The sequence below is a fragment of the Ahaetulla prasina genome, chromosome 17 (genome assembly GCF_028640845.1).
Source record: "Ahaetulla prasina isolate Xishuangbanna chromosome 17, ASM2864084v1, whole genome shotgun sequence".
Classification (NCBI taxonomy): Eukaryota; Metazoa; Chordata; class Lepidosauria; order Squamata; family Colubridae; genus Ahaetulla; species Ahaetulla prasina.
The window spans coordinates 2139193-2144827 of NC_080555.1; the positions used below are offsets into that span (position 1 = coordinate 2139193).

A 5635-nucleotide genomic window follows, 5' to 3' on the forward strand; every position below is an offset into this window, starting at 1 on the left:
ACGTTATATATGTATGGTTGTCTTTGAGCACCAGTTTGGTGTAGTGGTGCTTTAGGTATGAAGCTAGCTGATGGCTTTGAACCAGTTGCCTTCAGCCATAGAAAGAAGTCGACCGCAGAAACCCAGCTGCAAAAATCTTGCCAGGAAAACTGTACAGACTAGTTCCAGGAAGTTGCCAGAAGTCTAGAGTGACTGGAAGATCCTTTAAAAGTCTTTACATCACTACCAGTATTTGTATCTTTAAAGGAGAATATTTGTAGCTCAGGGTTGAAATGAGGGGTCCTTGATGCTCTCTGAGCTTGGTTGTTTTCTTGCAGATGTTTCATTTGTCCAAACTAGGTAACATCATCAGTGCTAATAAGGAATTGGGTTTGCTAATACTAAGGCCAGCCCTTACTGCTATTGATAATGTTGCTAGTTTGGGTAGTGAAATGTCTGTAAGAAAACAACCAAGCTCAGACAGCATCAAGGACTTTATTTGTATGTTACCTATTGTCATCTCTGGAACCATTTTGGAAATCTTCAGGGCTGCTACAGCAAGGCCGGTTGCTACTGTGAGAACGCAAGCGGGGAGATGGAGATAGCTGGGGGGGAATTGTAGCCAAAATAACATTCTTTTCCATGGGAGCCAAGGACGTCCTTACCAGGTGCTTGGAAGGCATGAGCCAAAGGCAGCTGAAGGTGGACTGTGACCTGATTGGACCATGTGATGGATGTGTGACCTGAGGGGCATGAACTGTGGGTTTTGATCTGGGTCGGGAAAACCTCAAGTACTTTAGCGTTGGGTTTTCACCAGCTGTGCCAATATGGCATTCCTAATAAATTCTTACATTGAGGAAATCTCCAGGCCTCAGAGTTTTGATTTCGTTGGGACTGTTACTTGCAACCCTGACATCCAACTTATGGAGGCAATTTGATTTCTAGTTCTTTCATAAGGATTCACAAATCCAAAATCTCTTCTGGCACTGAACATGTTCACCCAAAAGGTAATTGTGTGTCCTGGTTACATAGATGTGTTTTATTTGTTTTACAGCTTGCCTACAAAGATGTCCTGCTGTGGGGATTGCTGTGGCTGTTGTGGGGGCACCAGTGGAACTTGTGGGGCCGTGCTTTTGTGTGTGCCCTGCTGTGGATGTCAACAATGCTGTGCTCCCTGCTGTGGCCAGTCCTCCTGCTGTTCCTGCGGTGGTAGCAATTCCAGCTGTGGCCAGTCCTCCTGCTGTTCCTGCTGCGGAGGCCAATCCAGCTGTGGTGGGTCCTGCTGCGGAGGCCAATCCGGCTGTGGTGGGTCCTGCTGCGGAGGCCAATCCGGCTGTGGTGGGTCCTGCTGCAGAAGCCAATCCAGCTGTGGTCAGTCCTCTTGTGGTGGCCAATCCAGCTGTGGTCAGTCCTCTTGTGGGGGCCAATCCAGCTGTGGTCAGTCCTCTTGTGGGGGCCAATCCAGCTGTGGTCAGTCCTGCTGTGGAGGCCAATCCAGCTGTGGTCAGTCCTCTTGTGGTAGCCAATCCAGCTGTGGTCAGTCCTCTTGTGGTGGCCAATCCAGCTGTGGTCAGTCCTCTTGTGGTGGCCAATCCAGCTGTGGCTCTTGCTCTCCTTGCCAATCCAGCTGTGGCCAGTCCTGCTCCCCTTGCAGCTGTGCTCTTCCTTGCGTCCAGACCTGCTGCCCCACTACCTGCCTTCCATGTTGCAAGAACTAAGAAGCCAACCTCCATTGGAGAAGACCTAAACACTGCCAACACGACACCGAGAAGAATAACCCCACCAACTACAGCTCTAAGGCTGCCAATGTCCCTCACCTGAATTCCTCTGTACCATGGTGACGTTTTCTTTTCTTCTTCCTTTTTCCCCGCTGTGCTCTGAGCTAAATTCTCCTGAGCCAAGGAATAAGCCTATTCCGTATGTTAAGGTAATTCTCATTTCCTCCTGGGTGTTTGGAACCTTTCCTTAGTCTGAAGATAGCTATGCAGACAAAAATAAAATGATGAATCATCAAAGCTGTCCTGCTTGAACTTGTTTGACTCTATCCTTTGTACACTGAGAGCATATGCACCAAGACAAATTCCTTGTGTCCAATCACACTTGGCCAATAAAATTCTATTCTATTCTATTCTAATGTCAAAGCTGGATTTCTATAAAGAAAACTATACATTTGCTTTCCTACGCTTTGCACAACTAGAGAAAAAAATAAATAAACCGTACTTATGCTGGCTGGATTATACTATTTCTCTACTATAATGGACCATCTGGGCAGAAACAACAGCTATATGAGAAGTACTAACTTCCTTTATTAGAAGTTACAGTAACTTTCTTTACTGGAATAATTAAAACAAAGGCATATAAGAGTATATAAGCATATAATAAAGGAAGTAATGGCCCCCACTAATCAAACTTTGCAAATATTTGGCATCACAATCCATTAGGAAGACTAAACAATTACTATTTGATTCTTTTATCTGCCAAGAAATCAAAACTTTACCCTGGCATTAATATTTATTATTAAATCTATCTGGATCTTACCTCAGTCAGAACGCTTTTCCACAACATTTGTGGTATATAAAAATCTCTGAAAACAGCCTAAAAAACCCTCAGATAGATTCAAAGAAATGGGGAGGAGGAGGAGTAAAAGCGTTATAACAGATAAATAAAATAAAAACCGCACATTTTTTATTAATAAATAAAGGTTTTCCCCCTATATACATTTCTGAGAGGGAAATAACAGTCTTTTCTCCTCAGACTGTCAAGCAGCTTCTGGAAGGACTTTGGAGGGGAAAGGCGGGAAAGGAATCCAGGCATCCGATTGGCCCGTGGAACTGCCAAGTCAGCCCACTGTGTGCTGGGATTGGTGGATGTTGGTGGTGGGCGGGCCTTTTGCTTAGAGTTGGTCTGAGGAGAAGGCAAAATGGTGGATTTTTTACCTCAGTGAAGACTTGGAGCCTTTTCTGTCCACCATTAAGCCCCCAAAAAGCCTCTTTTTTCCTGTCAAAATGAAGGAGTGGTGAAATAATCCTGGTTATTGAGAAATGGGGGCAGAGAAGCAAAGTGGAGATAAATAAGCCATCAAGGGATTCAGCCTTTCAAGATGAAAGTTAGGAATAGGAACAACAGCCTTTAAACCAGCTTTTTCCACATCAAAGGCTAGCCATGGTTAATGCTAATGCAGCCTAAAGGGCATCCTGGAGATCTGCTTTTGATTTGGTTTAAATACACACACACACACACACACACACACACACAGTGTCTGAACACAACATGGCTGTCCAAATTCAAAAGTAAACAGCTACATGAAGTCAATATCTGAATTAAAATAACCAGTTCCCATCTACTTTACCATCGCTGGGGGAGTAAGAATTAGAAATGTCGCTGAACATTTCCTGAGGAATAAATACAAAAAAAAGGAAAGGAAAACTTCTAGAATTCAGAATTTTATTGAAACAATAAGCTTATGCAAGGATTACAAGGACTGGAAAATGCTGACAGGGCTTTGCCAAAGGAAATGCAACTCGTCACCCAAAACTATTGTTTTTGGAAAGGCTAAATGGCTGTAGAACCAGTTTGGAGGGAAGATCCAGACCCTGAACAAAAATCACCCGATAGTCATAAGAAAAAAGAAAAGAAAAACTGTGCCATTTGCCTTTCGGTTACAAGGAAACAATTCTAATCTCTTCAGGAATAAAGTCAAGATCAAAGAGCATTGCGTAATACATTTGTGTCAAGGCTTCTGTTCATCAACTTGGCAAGATGAGTCAGAGATAATCCAGCAAGTCTTGCAAGAGGAGCAAGTAACGTTCTCATATCCCTCTAGCTGTCAAAAGGGAACACTGCATTTAGTTGTAGTATATGGGTTGCAATATTTCAAATGATCATGAGAGGGCAGAGGGGTGATGCAGAAAGCATCTGCTCTTCACTGCCCTCTAATGGTCATTGCAGCTTCAGCAGTCTGAATCTGGTAGCTCTAACTTGCAGGCCTTGCGAACGCTGTCAATGTTCCTTTAGCATTTCTTCACTTGTGTGCCATAGGTCTGGACTGGAATTCGATAATATGGGTAAGTTGGAGTACAGCAGCACCGTGAACGGCCGCAGCAACGTCCACGAGACCCACAACAGCAGCCAGCAGTTGCAGGCCTTCCTACATAATAAACCGTTCTTGGCCTGTATCTGTTGCAGCAGCAGCAGCCACGACCTCCACAACAGCGACAGCAGCTCATGGTTGCAGACCTAAATGCAAATCTATAAAGCAAAAATAGATTGTGAAAGACCAATTCCGACAACCTACCACGCTCCATTTTCTTCTCATTCCAGTTTTCTTAAATGTAAACACAACAGATCACATGAATAACTTTAACTTAAGCTAAGTGAAGATATCCAATAATAGTTTGTGAAATAATTAGCTAGCCTCACTCAACAGTAAGCCATAAACCTGGCCTACCAATCATTTTTCACTTACAAGCAGATCCTACTCTAGTCATTGCTATCTTCACTTTAAACATTTAGCCAGCTTGAGATAAGCTGTTTACTGCCATTATTTTCCTTAGAAGGTGCTAAATATGGGAATTTGCAATTTTATCTACCCCCCCCCCCGCCACCCAGAATTATCTTAATTCTAACATAAGGATCGAAGGTGCCTATCTACCTTTGGTCTTCTTATTGTAAGAATGAAGAACAAAATATATCTTACCTTGGCTCAATAGAGGAAGCTTTCAAAGCAAGGACGCTCCGATGAATGGGTGATAACCGTTGTAATCGGAGACTTTTTATACACAAACGGACACGTGTTCTCGAGGGAAGTGAGACATCCTGGAACAGCAGCTGATCCCTATTAAGGATGAATCCTGTTCTGAATTTCTCCATTCCAGTTTGTTGCTTGGCCCAATCCGCATGTCCCATTACATAAGTCATTTATAGTATGTGGGTGTTTAATGCTATCTCCAGTTAATGCATGGGTTATTCAGACGCCATAGTTGAGGTTAAAAAAGTGTTTAAGGAGGAATTATATTGTGACATCTACTGCATTGCTCAATAGGATATCTCACGCAATCAACTCAATAAAATATATGTCTTTCTTTGGATTTAAGCCTTCCCACCAATCACTGATTTTTACTCTTGATGTTCACTGCACCTAAGAAATTACGGTGATTTTGTAATTTCAACCTCAAGATTAAATCTCCAGTGTTTCCTGAAAAAAGAACTATATCTCTACGTAGTCCCTGGAGATCATTTCTTTGATGCCAACCAAGGTTATTTTGCCCAATCTTGGTTTTTATTTTTTTCAAAAACATACTCTTTTCAGTTTTAATTATAAATAAAATTTTAGTTTAGACATTGCAAAGACAAGGGGCATTTTTTTCTTTGAGCAGGCATTTTTAGAAAATGAAAAGATGCAAGAGCCAAGGCTTTGTTTGGAAAGCTGTCCATCTGCTCTCAGTCTATGAGTATACTCTGGAGCTCTGTGAGATTGTTAGATTCAACTTTATCTCGTGGTTTTTCTGCTAACTGAAAACTTTGCGACTGGGCCATGTCTTAATGAAATGGTGTGAGATTTGAGTAAAAATCAATGAAAATTAACCATGTGGCCTCATAAAACAAGGGAATTGGTGGATTAGACAATGTCTCTTTTCAAACAACGAATGATCTATTC

General features: G+C 42.4%; 1 long non-coding RNA gene across 1 annotated transcript; it reads right to left on the reverse strand.

The window, feature by feature from the left end:
- Positions 1 to 3406: 3406 nt before the first annotated feature.
- Positions 3407 to 4812, reverse strand: LOC131186596 (uncharacterized). The gene is made up of 2 exons (XR_009152393.1): positions 4676 to 4812; positions 3407 to 4227 (listed from the first exon to the last, which is right to left on the reverse strand). It is a non-coding gene; the product is annotated as an uncharacterized LOC131186596 (long non-coding RNA).
- Between the last annotated feature and the right edge of the window lie 823 nt (positions 4813 to 5635).